At 44.3% G+C, this 16,250-nt stretch overlaps 1 protein-coding gene across 2 annotated transcripts in view; it reads left to right on the top strand.

Moving 5' to 3' along the window:
- Positions 1–349: 349 nt before the first annotated feature.
- Positions 350–16,250, top strand: part of KIAA1217 (KIAA1217 ortholog) — a 755,207-nt gene continuing 739,306 nt past the window's right edge. The window contains exon 1 of one of the 2 annotated variants that reach the window (XM_086714730.1): positions 350–785. The gene's annotated coding sequence lies outside the window, so the exon portion shown is untranslated. The remainder of the gene's footprint in view (positions 786–16,250) is intronic. The other variant, XM_086714731.1, reaches the window with a different exon arrangement.

The raw sequence follows: 16,250 nt of genomic DNA, 5'->3' as shown, positions 1-16,250 counted from the left end.
TGGGTAGTATCCCCGGATCCCCGCCCCAACCTGGAAGCGAGCGCCCCCGGCTGTTCACGGCAGCCCCTCGGCGCCTGTTTGCAGGGAGCTCGGCTTCTGGCTCGTCGCAGATCCAGCTGCGGTTCCGACCGGTCCCCAGCCTCGCGAGGCACACGCGCGCGTGCACACACACGCGCTCACACTCCCGCTCACACTCGCGCATCCTCGCTCCCGGCACCCCACCCTCCGAGCCGCTCCTCCGCGGGGTGGGGGGGGGGGGTGGGGTGACGTCAGGACTGCAGTCCCGAGGAGAGCGGCTGGAGAGGGTTGCGCGCTCCTCGCCTAGGAAGCTGGAGGCGCACTCGGGCAGGCGCCGCTCGCGCGCTCCTCCCTCTCCTCTGCACCCGCTGTCACGCTGCCCGCCCGCGGGGGAGCCTCGCGAGCCTCCAGGTGAATTGAAAGTCGTTTCCGGGGGAGGACGGAGAGGGTGCTGCAGTCCTGGCAGGCACTGAAACTGCAACTCGGACAGAAACGACCCGGCGGAGGAGCGGGCGCGCGGCGGCGTGCGCAGCCTCCCCGGGCTGCCGGAGGCGGCCGCTGCACAGCTCGCCGCGGAGCGCGGCGGCCGGACCTCCGCCCCGGCACTCCCCGCCCCGGGCGCGCTCGCCGGGGAGAGACCCCCGAGTCCTGCGCATTTCGCAGCTGCGCCGGCGTGGGGAATGAGAGCGCGGTGGCTCCGGGTCGCCGCGGAGCAGCTGCCGGTGGGAGAGAGAGGCGAGGCGAGGGGGCGGCAGCCTCGGCCCGAAGTAAGTGCAGCAGAAGTTTGCGTCGGTTTCCCCGCCGCTCCCCTGGAGCGAGTGGCAGGCACATCTCCTCCCCTCGTTCTCTGAGGACGACGAGGGCACACTTCCGAGGCAGTCTCGCCCGGGAGAGAAAGTGAGCCTTACCACAGGCGGGCGAGGACCCCGGGAGGGCCAGGGCAGGGAGGGATCCCGATGGGGGGGGCGGTGAGGGGGTGAGACCCCGGCTGGGGTGAGGGACGCGTGAGGAGCCCGAGCCTGGAGCTCTGAGGGCGGGAAGGGGGTGGCGAGAGTGAAGGTGGAGGTAGTCACACCTATGCTGGTGACCTTGGCGTGCCCCCCTGGAGCGGCGAGCCGGGGGCTTGTCAGAGGCTGGAAACGGCGCGGCTAGAATATTGCGTGGATCCTTACCCGGGGCCGCGGTGAGGCCATCGCGCTTCCGGACGCCGGACGACGGGGGCACGAGGAGCGACAAGCCGGCGCGAGGCGGCGACGCTGGAGGGTGGGGACGCCGGCGAGCGCAGAGCCCGCGCTCGGAGCGCGAGGTTGGGGGTGCTCCGAGGCGCTCCAGCCTCCGCGCGGGAGACCCCGGTCGGGGGAGGAGGCGGGCGTGAAGCCTCAGGTCGCTGCGGTGGCCGTCGGGCGCCTCTGGAGCCTCGGTGGCTAGTGCTCCCAGTCCGGAGCAGGCTGACCGGCGGGCGGCGGCGCGCCTCCGGCTGCCCCCCCACCCTGCGCCGGTCCCCCCGAGTCTGCAGGCGCTTCCCCGCCCCGCCGCCAGGGCCGGACGCCACCGGGCTTGCCCGCGCGACCCTAGCTCCCTGCTCAGCCGTTCGCGGGGCCCGTTCAGCTCTTCTTTGGCTCCTTGCTCTCTAACCGGACTCCCGAAGGAGGTTTTATCCTTTAACTTGACCGAACTTCTGATGGGGAACAAAAAAAAAAGTTCACGGCAGCCGCGCGCCTCGCTAGGACCAGAGCCCCGCGGAGGGCAGGCGGGGGCGCCGCGGGCCGGCTCGCCCGCCCTCTCCTCTCCTGGAAGGGTTCTCAGGGAAGTTTGGACAAAATGTGACGCGATTATTCTGGGAAGGCCACGAAGGCATCTTCTTCCAGAGTAGGACCGTCTGTGCCTGGGAGTCCGGTGTCCCACCCGGCTTCTGGTACCAAGGGTACATACACTTGGGGGGACGAAGACGATTAATTAAACCCCATCTTTCAAAAAGTCATTCATGATGCATACTGGTCACCCAATTTCATTTACTCTGATTCATTCATTTATTCACGCAGAAACACTTTAGGAGGCCCAGTGTGTGCCAGGCATTGTGTTAGAGGCTGTGGCAACAGAAATGACTGATGTTTGGTTCCAGTACTCAGGGAGCTTACAGTCTGGAAGAGCAGTGGTCGGGAAAGAAGATGGAAAAAATACATGTCCTACAGGAGACGGCAGGTGCTACCTGGTTTTCACCACAGTGACTCACTCCCATCTCGTTAACTGTGGAGCCCAACATCTGCTGTATTTCATCCTCCCTGAAGGCAGCGACACTGTCATTCTTTTTGACGCCCAGAGGCCAATACTGTGCCAAGCACATAGTAGGTCATCGATAAAGTCTGTTAACTGAATGGATGAGGGGATAAGTTATTCATATTGAAGAGTGTTTTAAAGAAAGGTAACCATGCTGTATAGTAGTCCCCCTCATTGGAGGGGGAAGGGATCCGTCCAAAACCCCCAGTAGATGCCTGAAATTTTGGAGATAGTAGTGAACCCTATACATACTGTGTTTTTCCTTATACATTCATACTTATGATGAAGTTTGACTTGTAAATTATGCAAGTAAGAGATTAAGAGTACCATAATAAAATAGAACACTTATAACGAATACTGCAATAAAGTTATATGAATGTGGTCTGTCTCTCTCAAAATATTGTACTGTACTCACCCTGCTTCTTGTGATGATGTGAGATGATAAGATACCGGTCTAATGAGAGGAAGGCATTGTGATGTAGCATTAGACTACTACTGACCTTTTGACCACACCTCTGTGGGTAACTGAAACCTTGGAAAGTGAACCTATGGGTAAGGGTTGGGGGGCTACTCTATTGGGGGGACATTAAAGAAGAAAGAGAATGAGTTGAAAGGGGAAGGAATCAGGGAGCTGGAGAGGGCAGGAGAAAAAAAAAGATAGGGCTCATGAACATTTGGAAGTATATATTCTTTAACAAACAACTTTTGCCTTCCATTTTAAGCCAGTGGAAATTAGCAGCACTCAACTCCGTGCTCTATGAAATACAGGAATCTCTGTGGATATTTGGATTATAACTTTTTTAGAGCAAGGCCTTTGTTAATTACCGTCTGGAGGTCATGATGCCATGTACATGTGGGTATGTTGATAATATGGTGATTTGGATGTGTCTAGGGTAGAGGAACAGGTTGATGAAAGAATACTTTAGAATTACCAAAATAATTCCTTCAAACATCTTTTAATATTTTGCTACTTAATGTGCAAATTTCTACTCATGTATTTTAACTATAATTTAAACTCAATTAAAATATTTATACAGAGATTTTAGCAATGAAGATTAAACACATGTGCAAGACTCTCCTTGGCTTAAGTAATTGAACCCATTGCACAGGTAGAAGGTGGTAAATTCCCAGGTGAATGATAAGGGTTTTTCACCCCATTAATTTTTTTATTTTTACCAAAAAACTAAAACTTCATATATTTTTATTATGTGCAAAACAGAGCTACTTCTTTTTTTTTTAAACCAGTATTTTTCAACAGTAATAATAACTTGGTGATCTGAGTCAAGAGCTTATAGGTATTAATCCTGGATTTAGTTATTGGAAACTTTTGGTGCTATGTGATTTGGAGCCATTCTAGAATTTTTGTCAACCTCATTTTCTCTACTTATGAAATAAGATTATTTTACTGAAATGATTTAATTTGTCTTTTAAAATCAGAGTTTGTCAATGTAGAGTGTGCTGGGTTTAGATATTGTACTCTGTAGTTGATGTCATTAATTTGGTATGCCAGCACTGAGTAGCAATTTGTAATTAGCCAATAGAAAATAACCCATATTTTCTATCATTAGGTGTTTTGAAGATGTTTTAGGACATTGTCAGAGTTCTAGGAAGAGTTTTGTGATTGTGGACAATGCATGGTGACTAAAAATTGTATTTTAGAAGGAACTATAAATAAATACTAAAAATGGTAGCTAAACTTCGGGATTCTTTAACCAGACACTGAAATGTTTCTTCCGTTGTGGATATTTGAATTGAATTGTTACTAGAATTGCACTGGTAGATCAAAAGACTATTTGAATGAATCTTGTAGATTTTACAAGGAGTACATTCTAGAGGGTAGGACTTTATTTTGGAAATGTAGTTAGGGTATAAACATGCTGAGGTTATAGGAGTGTGAGGTTGAAGATTACTGAGCATAGAAATGATCTAGCCTTGTTTTTGCAGATGAGAAAACTGGGGCCTAGAAAGGTGAAGGATCTAAATTTCCCAGGCTCACATTGATATGCACGAGAGCCCTGTATAGGGTCCATTCTAGGCCTGACAAGAAATCACACCCTCAGGACACCTAAACGCAGGGGCACCTTAATGGATCTGCTATCCACGGATTTCCTCTTTTCTCTCTCTCCAGCTCATATCCTGTCTTTGGTCCCACCTCAGAAAGGTCCCACCTGCCAACCTCCTACTGTCCCCATTCCTGCTGCCTTTCCAGGTCCTTGACGGGACAGAGCAGTGAAGGACTTGGTCAAGGGTCCATGAGTTTCAGCCTCACACACAGGTCTAGCCTAGGCAGAACTGTGGAATAAATTAAGTTTGGATTGGGTGCTTCCCACATGTACTTTCCTACATTTTGCCACCACTGCACATCATAGGATCACAGTTTCAGGGCCAGAAGGGGCTTTCGAGATCATCTGGTCTTTATATAGATCATCTATAAGATGAGGGAACTCTGGCCTGGAAGAGATTCTGTGACAGTCATATTGTACAGGACCCCATGAATCGAGTTCAGATTCTTCTTGGCTGCTGTGTTCTGTCTCCACTGAACAATGCTGGTGCTGGCTGGTGTTTGATCACTCTGTTAACATAAATAAGCATGTGAGCTCTGGAAGGAGACAACTTGTGTTTATGTTCTAACTCTGTCTTTCCCCAGCTCCACAACCATGGGCCATTACTTAAGTCCCTAACACCTTTGTTTGTGTATTAGCAAATTTTTGTTTTGTTTTATATGTAGGTATGGGTGTATTTGCATAATCATTTCTTTCTTACTTCCACTTTAGGTTGTAAGTGTTATAAGGAAAGGAGCCAGGTATTTCTGCTTCTGTATGTCCATTGTGTCTTTGGTACACAGTGGATACTCAGTTACCATTTGTTGAAAAAAGGAATGAATGAATGAATGAATGAATGAATGAGTATACAATGACAGAGTGAAGGAGGGAAGTATCACTTAGGTAGAATTGGAATTCTTAATATGAGAGCCATATCCTTCTAAAGATTGTAAATCTGAAATGCTGTTCTCTTTGCATATCACTTTCTGGGTAGATGGGACCCTGAGATGCCCCGTCACCAAGCCTACTTTTCTCATTTGCTCCTTCTTTAAGCAAGTGACTGCTCCATTGTTCTGATTGCTTGGGCCCAAAACTTTGGAGTCACCCTTGCATTCTCAAATCTTGGAGCTGTGCCTTCAAGATGTATTCCAAATCTGACCAGTTCTCACCACCTGCCTTGCTACCAGCCAAGACAAAGCCTCTACTATTTCTCACCTGGATTATTGCAGTGGTCTCCTTACGTCTTTCTTGCCCCAACCCAAGTCTAGGTTCAGTACACAGCCAGGGCAATAGTACTAACACTGAAGTCAGGTCACACTACTCCTGTGCTTACATTGTACGTCCTCACATCTTACTCTTATAGTTCATTTACATCTTCCCGTTTCTTTCAGAGTAAAGGAAACAATCTAGTCCCTTCTAGCCCTTCTGACCTCTCCAACTTCCCCACAATCACTGTGTTTCTTCCATACCGATGTCCTGCCTGTTCCTGCAACATAGCAGGTATGCTTTCTGCAAAGCAACTTTGAACTTGTTCTACCTTTTGTCTGGAATGCTCTCTCCTAAGCACCTGCTGATACTCTCACTCTCTTCAAATCTTCTTCTTAAATTCCTTCTCTTAATAGGGCTTCTCTTGGCTGCCCTATTTAAGATTATACCCCTCTAACTTTTTATCCCTCTTTTCTTGCACTAATTTCCTTTTTAGCTCTTATGACTACAAATACCATATACTCTATTCAAGTACATGCTTAATTAGTATAAGATATTACTCTTATGGTATCATCTCTGGTTTCCTGGCCTTTTTGTCTCTCCTTTGACCAGGTTTATGGTCAGAGGCAGAATTCTGCCAGGATCCTTAGCGAGTCTATTTGGAAATGACCTTGAAGGAATCCGAAAGGTTGCTTACATCTGCTGCTAGAAATAATTAGGAAATAAAATGCCGTTATCTCTCCAAGATATGACCTAATCATTTCCATGAAATACCTCTGACCAGGGGCTTCTGGAAGGTTGCTGCTGTAAGGTCCATCTTTGGGGCGACAGTATCACATTCCATCATGCTTTCCATGCACGTCATCTCCAAAAGGGGTAAGGGTCTTCTTCCCCTAAGGGATCACATTGTATTTCTTAAATGGCAGTGTCAGTGGGAGGCTGGGAAGAATGGCATTCCAGGGGTCAAAAGTAGAGATCGGGGTCAAACTGGAAAACCAAGCTGTTTCTGGAACATTATTTGTTAATGGAGTCACCTACTGAAGTCAGGATTAAGAACAGGAAGGGGAGAGGGAACTGAGAGAGACTTTGTAGATTAGCTCGTTGACCACCCAGGTTGGATTTTCACTGCTTTTCTTTTTCTTGTCTCCTGCTACTGGGTTTTCTTCTTGCCTGTCTTAACATGACTATTCTCATTGGTTGTCCTGAGGAGGAGTTATGAAACCATATCCATTAACCAATGAGACACTACGTGAAAAAAATAATGGTTAAGATGGCACCTCTAAAGCTATCCCCAAGGCTGGGAACAGCCTGTGTGCTGAACAACACTCCTTAATTGCTTGATAATAGGCTGTACCTGTTTAATGCACTGTTCGCTGAACTGATAGGATGTTTTTATGACTTCTTCCAGGATGTTGTGAGCAGATATAGTGCCTATGTGTTAAAGTTGGGTACACTATTATATTTCTATAAAATTATCATACTAAACTCTGCAGCTTATAGTTCCTGCTAGCTCAGAGCAGTCTCGAGCTCAGGGCAACTTGTAAAATTGACTCAACAGACAGTATTTTTAGTCCTAAGTGCTCATAATAGTTTTGCCTTAACAGAGAAAAGTGTTATGTTGTGCCCATTTTTTGCTCTAGAAATAGAAAGAGAGCCTTGGGTTTAGCGCTTGTAGGTTACCAGTTCTGTTCTTAGCACTCTCTGTGACCTTGTCCAATTTACATTAGTTTAGAGTCGCTTTTCTGGAGCCAGGAAAAGTTACCACAGCAGCAGAAATGGGGCCAACAACCTTGAAGTATAGCTGTGAGCAATCCATTTTCCTGTAACTGTAAGAGATGCAGCCAGAGCAATTCTTCAGGAGAGACCATGTGTGTTGGGGGCGGAGGCAGTGGTATGAACTCAAGGATAGAAACCCAAACTATCATAACAATAAGAAGAAAGAGGTGGGTGACTTTTAGCTTTTCAAACAACTGGTGTACACGTATATTTTTGTCTAGTTTACAAACACATTTTGTTCTGAGTGTTTTTCCCAAGTAGGTTGTTTGGAAATATTGTGCTCATAGAAACAATGTTAGATGTGGCATTCAGGGTCCCAGATGCCTTGGGAAGAAGCTACTTAAATCACTTCTGAGCATTAGAAAATAATGCTACAGTTTGATTTTTCATACGAGAAAATGAGTCTTAATTTCTAATTAATAAAATACTAATCTCCATCTTGTTACATTATGAAGATCTAGGTTGCCATTCTTGTAAGTAGCCTCTCTCTTGACTCCTTACAAGTTTGTTCAACAGGAGAATACAGCTGACCTTTGATTTGGGGTGCTGACCTCCATGCAAGTCAAAAAGCTGCACATAACTTTTGACTCCCCCAAAACTTAACTAATAGCCTACTGTTGGATGGAAGCCTTATCGATAACATAAATAGTCAATTAACACGTATTTTGTGTTATATGTATTATAAGCTGTATTCTTACAATAAAATAAGCTAGAGTTAAGAAAATGTTATTAAGGAAATCATATGGGAGAGAAAATACAGTTACAGTACCATATTGTAAAAAAAAAAATCTGTGTATGAGAGGACCCACCTAGTTCAAACCCACATTGTCCAGGGGTCGACTGTGTGTGTTTATTTCTTTACGAGCTTTTAAAAACAAGTATATAAACTCAAGTTAATAAAGCTTATGTAAATAAATAAATAAAGTGCATGTCAACAGTAAATATGTAGACATCGTTGAGAATTAAGATTCATGCGAGGCAAATATCAGTGTCGATACTGGGAATTGGGATGTTCTTCCAGCTTTTGCTGGGACCCCATTCTGCACAGGATAAGGGGGCTTGGTTTGTTGAAAACCGGCTCAGAGTTCTGATGCTGGTTTTCTCAATCGCATCCGTGTCCTTGACTCACCAGACCCCTAAGACTGGATGCTGGCATCTAGTACCCCTTTGTAGAAGACACAGAGCAATTATCCTTTGCCTCTCTACTCTGTCATCCTTCCGTCTGTCCTGCAGTCTCCCTCCCCTCTCCTTCCTCAGCATTCTGGTCCTTCAAGCACCTTTATGCAATGTGGGATCTGTCCTCCCTCTAGTGGTGGTCAGGAAATTGTCCCTTCCCATTGCCTCCCTCCCCACCCCCAGCTTTATTGAGATGTAACTGACATATAACATTGCATAAGTTTAAGATGTACAAAGTATAACATCTTCGTCATGTCACATAATTACCATTTCTTTTTTTGTGGTGAGAACATTTAAAATCTACTGTCTTAGCCATCCATTGCCTGGGTTAACGCCAGGAGCTTGTTTTTACCTACTACGGTCTTGGCAGTGACTGGGCATGTCACCTCCCAGCAGCCTTCAGAGACCTGGGCAAGGAGATTCTCCTGGTAGGCACTCACACATAGAATGGGTGTGTCCGGGCACAGTAGGGGCAAGGGGCAGGGAGATCAGGGACAGTCACTCTGAGACTCCTAAGGTTTCTTTGGAGGACCCCAAACATTACTCTGTGTACTTCCCTGTCTATTCCATTTCCAGCTTTGTATCATGGTATCTTACCTACACATTTCCAGTGGACCAGAAAGTAGGTTCAGGGCTTACATTTTTTACTCAGTGAATCGTAGACACAAAAGATCCAAGAGTCATCACATTTGTTCTATAAAGGTCCAGATAGTAAATAAATATTTTAGACTTTGCAGCCTACATTTGGGTGTTGTCACATATTCTTTAAAAAAATTTTTTTAATGTTTATTTATTTTTAAGAGAGAGAGGGAGAGAGCGAGAGCGTGTGAGCACAAATGGGGGAGGGGCAGAGAATGAGAGAGAGACAGAATCTGAAGCAGGCTCCAGGCTTCGAGCTGTCAGCACAGAGCTTGATGTGGGGCTTGAACTCACCAACTGTGAGATCATGACCTGAGCCGAAGCCGGAGGCTTAACGGACTGAGCCACCCAGGCATCCCTCTTTTTTTTTTTTTAAACAACATTTGAAAATATAAAAACGATTCTAAACTATAGGCAGTACAAAAGAAAAAAAATATGCTGAAGGTTAAATTGGGTCAGTGGGTCTTAGTTTGCTGAACCCTGTAATAGATGATCAGGGTAGATCTTCAGAAATCTTAATTTCAGAAATTTGAATTTTATAATTTATAAACGTATAATAAATATATATTATAGTGAATGTATAATAAGATATATATAATTATATATATAAATATTTATATTTATATCTATATTTCACTCATAATGGGTGAAGTTATCCTGAGCATTTCACCGTAGGACCCAGATTGGGTCTTTGTTGGAAGAATGAGGTCTCTGGGAATTGGGGGTGTGGAGAGGTGAGGACACTGAAGATGGGGACCTCAGTGGTAAATAAAGAAAAGCATGGGGGCGCCTGGGTGGCTTGGTCGGTTAAGCGTCCGACTTCGGCTCAGGTCATGATCTCACGGTCCGTGAGTTCGAGCCCCGCGTCGGGCTCTGTGCTGACCGCTCAGAGCCTGGAGCCTGTTTCGGATTCTGTGTCTCCCTCTCTCTCTGACCCTCCCCTGTTCATGCTCTGTCTCTCTCTGTCTCAAAAATAAGTAAACGTTAAAAAAAAATTAAAAAAAAAAGAAAAAGAAAAGCATGGCCTCAGGGCATCTTTTTTCATCCCTTAAAACAAACAAACAAACAAACAGTTTTATTGAGATAAAATTCACAGGTTATAAAATTCATCCATTTAAAGTATACACTTCACTTTTTTTAGTGTATTCATAGGATTATGCAGTGATCACCACAGTCTAACTTTAGAACATTTCCATCTCCCCTAAAAGAAACTCATACCATTAGCTCATTTGTCTTTCCCCCGCGACCTGCCTGCTTTGCCAGTCCTGCCAATCCCTAAAAACCACTTATCTACTACTTGTCTATTCCGGACACTTCATATACATGGAATCATACAACATGTGGTCTTTTGTGACTGGCTCTTTCACTTAGTGTAATGTGTTCAAGGTTCGTCCATGTTGTGTCGGCACTTCATTTCTTTTTGTTGCCAAATAATAGTCCATTGCATGGATAGACCACATTTTGTGTACCCATTCATCGGTTGATGGACATCTGGGTTGTTTCCAATTCTCGGCTGCTATGAATAATGCTGCTGTGAAGGGTTTTGTACAAGTCTTTGTGTGGATATATGTTTTCATTTCTCTTGGGTGGATGTCTGGGAGTGGAGCTGTTGGGTGATGTGGGTGGAGTTGTTGGGTGATGTGGCGACTTCGGTTTAACATTTTGAGGAAATGCCAAACTGTTTCCCAAAAAGGCTGCATCATTTTACGTTCTCACCAGAAGTCCTTGAAGGTTCCATTTTCTCCATTTTCTTGCCAATATTTGGCTTTTGTTTTTAATTATAGCCGTCCTAATGGGTGTGAAGTGTATCGCATTGTGGTTTTGATTTGCATTTCCTTAATGACTAATGGTACTGAGCCTCTTTTCATGTGTTATTGGACATTTATGTATCTTCTTTGGATAAATGTCTATTTAAATACGTTGTCCATTTTGAAATAGAGTTGTCTTTTTAGTACTCGTTTGTAAGTGGTCTAGATATAAGTTCCTTGTAAGATATATGATTTGCAATATTTTCTTCTTTTTTGGGGGTTGTCTTTTCACTTTGAAGATGGTTTAGTTTGCAGTACAGAAGTTTTGGTAATTTGAGTAAGTACAATTTATCTATTTTTTTCTTTCGTTGCTTGTGCAAATTCAGTAACATTTATTGTTAAGTTTTCTTCTGAGTGTTCTATAATTCTAGTTCTTGCTTAATTTAGGTCTAATACATTTTGAGTTAATTTTTGTATATGGTGTGAGGAAGACGTTTAACTTTATTCTTTTGCATGTGGATATCCGGCTCTCCCAGCACCATTTGTTGAAGAGTTTAATTGTCTTGGCATCCTTGCTGAAATCAATTGAACATAAATGTGAGGGTTTATTTTTGAACTCTCAGTTTTATTCCATTTATCTGTCTCTGTGTCTATTTTTTTTTTTATGTCAGTGTCACATTGTCTTGTATACTATGGTTTTGTAGTAAATTTAAATTGGCAAGTGTGAGTCCTCCAGCTTGGTTCTTATTTCTCAAGATTGTTTTGGCTCTCTGAGTCCCTTGAATTTCCATTTAATTTTAGGATCTGTTTGTCAAATTCTGTTAAAATAGCCAGCGGGGATTTTGGCAGGAATTGTGTTAACTCTGTAGATCAGTTTGGGGAGTAAATACCATATTAACAATACTAATTCTTCTGATGTATGAACATATATGGCTTTCTATTTATTTAGGTCTTTAACTTTTTCATCAATGTTTTGTGATTTTAAGAGCATAAGTATTGCACCTATTTGTTAAATTGTTCTTTGGGATTTCTTCCTTTCCAGTCTGGATGCTTGCTTTCTTCTTCCCTCGTTCCCCCCTTCCCTTCCTTTCTTCCCCCCCCCCCCTTCCTTCTTTTTCTATTTCCTTGGCTAGAACCTATAGAACAATATTAAATAGAAGGGTGACAGTGGATATCCTTGTTTTGTCTCTGATCTTAGGGGGAAAGCATTCAGTCTTTCACAATTAAGTATAATGTTACCTGTGGGTTTTGCATAGATACCTTTTCTCAGGTTGAGGAAGTTCCCTTTCTCTTCTTGGTTTGTTGAGTGTTTCCATTATAAAATGCTATTGGATTTTGTGGAATGCTTTTCCTATGTCTATTGAGATGATCAAATGATTTTTCTTCTTTATTCTATTAAAGTGATATATTACATTAATTGATTTTCAGATGTTAAGCCAACAATGCATTCCTGGGATAAATTCCACTTGGTTGTGTTGTGCAGTCCTTTTTATATTTTGCTGAAATTTAGCTTGCCGGTATTTGTTAAGGATTTTTGCATTTATATTCAGAAGGAATATTGGTGTATATTTTCTTTTCTTGTGGTATCTTCATCTCATCTGGGTATCAGGGTAATAGTGGCCTCTCCTTTTCTGTTCTTCATTCTTTTTTTTTTCTTTAATTTTTTTATTATGTTTCTTTGTTTTTGAGAGGCAGAGAGAGACAGAGCGCCAGTGAGGGAGGAGCAGAGAGAGAGGGAGACACAGAATCCGAAGCAGGCTGCAGGCTCTGAGCTGTGGGCACAAGAGCCCGATGCGGGGCTCGACCTCACAAACTGTGAGATCATGACCTGAGCTGAAGTCAGACGCTTAACCGACTGAGCCCCCAGGCACCCCTCCTGTTCTTCCTTCTTAATACTGCTGTTCTAGGTGCTTCAGGGACAAGCACAAATGCAAGATGGGAAGAGGAAGGAGTCAGGGGTTGTTGTGGATCCCAGGCGGCAGCACGGGTATGGGGAAGAGAACCCCAATAGAGTCTATAGAAGACACAGGATTCTTGGTTGCCACATGGACGCCAGGCTGGGGGCCTATTATTGGGGATATCTTATGTATAGGATGTGTTCTATTCTGTTCTTTTTATACATATATTCATTCGGAATAGTCATCGCCTACTGTGTGATAGGAAGGGCATTTACTACTGATAAGTTTAAATAGATGAAATTCCTTTCCTATGAGAATGCACAGTTTAAAGGAGTAGGCAGATTCAATAAAATAATCACAAATTAAATGTGGCATTACAACTGTATGTGTTCAGGATGATAAAAGGGAGGTTCCTGGTGTCTTAAGAGTATGTAATCAGAGGGGCACCTGGGTGGCTCAGTCGGTTAAGCGTCTGACTTCAGCTCAGGTCATGATCTTGCAGTCCGTGAGTTCGAGCCCCACGTCGGGCTCTGTGCAGACAGCTCAGAGCCTAGAGCCTATCTCAGATTCTGTGTCTCCCTCTCTCTCTGCCCCTCCCCTGCTCATGCTCTGTCTCTCTCTCTCTCTCTGTCTCAGAAATAAATAAACGTTAAGAGTATGTAATCAGAGAAGTTGGTCAAGTGTTCTGGTGAAGGCTCCGCCTCAAGAGTGAGTGATGGCGGCCAGTGTGGGTGGAGTGCACAGAGCAAGGAGGAGGCAGGTAGAAAGAGCCAGACCACTCGAGGCCTGCAAGTCCAGGCTAAAGGCCTGCACCATTATCCTGACAGCTAGCAGTATGTTTCACTTTTTAAGTTTCCCTGTCTGGATTCACTGGTCATATTTTTGTTTCACGTTCTCCTTAAAGAAGGAACTATCACTCATCATTGCTGCTATTTCCATTTATTTTAGGTGTTTACTTTTATGGGGCTCAGAGTGGAGACAGACGGGGGGGGGGGGACATGGAATAGAATGAGGCATGGAAAAAATGGCTTTAGGCTGGTCCTTGAGAGAATTAAGGGAGAAAAGAATACGACAAGGTTATGTTTGTTGAAGGGCGGGAGAAAAAAGATGGGAGCTAGAAGGACGATTGGCATGCACCTGGCCCACTCCCCTAATTTTATAGGTGGACACACAGGCCCAGAAACACCAGGTGACTTCTCTGCTCACATTGCCTGAAACAGCAGAGTCGAAACACCTCTCTGCCGGCCCACCTCCCTTCTGAATGCTCTTCCCTCTGGCCAGCACTAGTTCTCAAGCTGAGCTCTAAAGGAAAAGAAGCCGCTGGTCAGATAGAGAATGAAGGGAAGGAGGCTTCAGGTAGTGGGGCTGATACACCAAAGTCCTTGAGGCGGGAGAGAGCTTGAAGGCAGACATTCAAGATGGCCGCTCTGCTTGGAGCACAGGTGGTGAGACATGAGGGGAGAAAAGAGGTCGGGGCTTCCTCACAAAGGGTCTTGTAGGTTAGTAAGGAGTGTGGATCTATTCTTAGCGCAGCGTGAACAGTTTTTTTTTAAGGAGGGGAGTAACATGAAAACACTGACGTGTTAGGAAGATGATTTGCTACTTTGTGGAGAAGAGGTTAAATGGGGCCAGAGCAGAAGTGGACAGGCTAAAGATTTGGTGGGAGTTAGAATTTACAGGGCTTGATGATGTTACCTCCAAGACATTGGGGGAACTTCCAAGAAGTTGGATATACTTAGAGTAGAGAAAGGGGCAGTGTGGATCCTCCCTAGGGAGGTGGGTTATTCTTGAAGCAGATGTATGGGCTCTCACTGAAGCTGCCCCACCAGCAGTGGGGAAAAACTCCTAGAGGAAAAGAAACTTCGGTCCACCTGAAATGCTCTCCCTTCTTTCATCACGGACAAATGTTTACCTATTTTTCAAAGCCTGTCTCAAATATTACCTCTCCTGTGAAACTTCAAGTTGGTTGACATTTATATAGCACTTATTATGCCTGTCTAGCCCTTATTAGTATGTCGATGTTGCCCTCATTGTGCTTAAAGTGCTATTATTGTTTCTGTTTAACACACAGCAACATGAAGCACAGAAAGATTAGTCACCAAGAGGCAGCCTGGCTCCACAGACCCATGCTTAGCCGCTTCGCTGTGTGGCTTCTTGCTGGGAGCTCTCTGTGCACAGTGACTGACTCCTTCTCTTGCTTCCAGTGACCTCTGTGACAGCACTTTTCGTTGCATGTGAAGCGTTGATGTTTTGAGTGTTTTTCTTCTCTGGTAGAGAGTGAACAAATTGAAAGCAGGGACTGTGTATTGTTGACTTTCACGTCTTCAGGGCTGGGTACATAATAGATGCCGGATGCATGAATGAATGAATGAATGAACGGACGTGAATGAATGGATGGATGTCTGAGAGAATAAGAAAGGAAAGTAGCGGAAGTAGAATAGGGCTTTCTGTAACCTTCTGCAGCCTGTATTTTTCTAGGCCAAAGAATCCCTGAGCTGCATTATAATTCAGGCCAGTGTCATTTCTGGCTTTGCCATCATATTGTTTTAGAATTTCCATTAGTGCTTTGTTGTGTTCTAATCAAATAATGCTATTCTCAGTTAAACAGATGATGAAGCTTCTGCTCTGGCAGGTATTATGCTCTTTAAACAGTTGCCGTGTTGTCACCAAGGACATTTCTGCATCTGATATTGATTTAAATATTCAGTTATGAATGTCAGGAAGACAACTTTATTTATAGCTAATGAGGATTGTATTGGCTGAAGAAATCGGCAACGTGAACAAGATAGTACATGCTTGTTAATTCAGTGTGAGTGAAGAGAATAGCCTCGTCGATCAGCATTCACAAGGCTTTTTGTTCTGTACTGATATAAAATTGCAAAATACTGGGTGTTATGATTTTACTGTATTTTAGTGTCAAATAGTGAAAGTATTTTTGGGAAGTTTATTGTATTTTGCAGACGATTCACGTCGTATTGAACTTTTACTCAAATGTAGATTTATACAGGTGTGCCTTGATTTTGAAAAGTTTGTTTCACAAAACCCGAATTGCAGAACAGATAAGTTGGAAACAAGAGTATTTGGGTAGTTCACTGAATATCTATAGAGTAGGTATGATGAGTTTAGGGGCTTGGGTCCCCATCTACTCTTCTCATTCTCCAGGATTCCGATCGATAACGCAAACCAACCAGGCAAGATCGCTAGCCAGATGGAAAATATAAATAGGGATTCTGTTTGTCTGTATAATCTTCCATGCAGGATTTTGTGAAATCTGTATTAGTGTATGCACTTTAGGCTTCATTCAAAGTGGGACTTCTTACTCCTACTTTTTATTGAGAATTGGGCCCCACAAACTCGAGTGTGCTTGCAAAGGGAGAAAGGGACTAGATATTCAGAGCAAACCCTATACCACTTGCTTGGATGTGGAAGGGGCTGGCAGGCTGCTCCGAGAGGGTATGCTGGGTAGAATA

This window comes from Puma concolor, chromosome B4 (genome assembly GCF_028749965.1).
Source record: "Puma concolor isolate L17-30 chromosome B4, mPumCon1.1.hap2, whole genome shotgun sequence".
NCBI lineage: Eukaryota > Metazoa > Chordata > Mammalia > Carnivora > Felidae > Puma > Puma concolor.
This window is presented reverse-complemented; position numbering and strand designations above follow the sequence as displayed.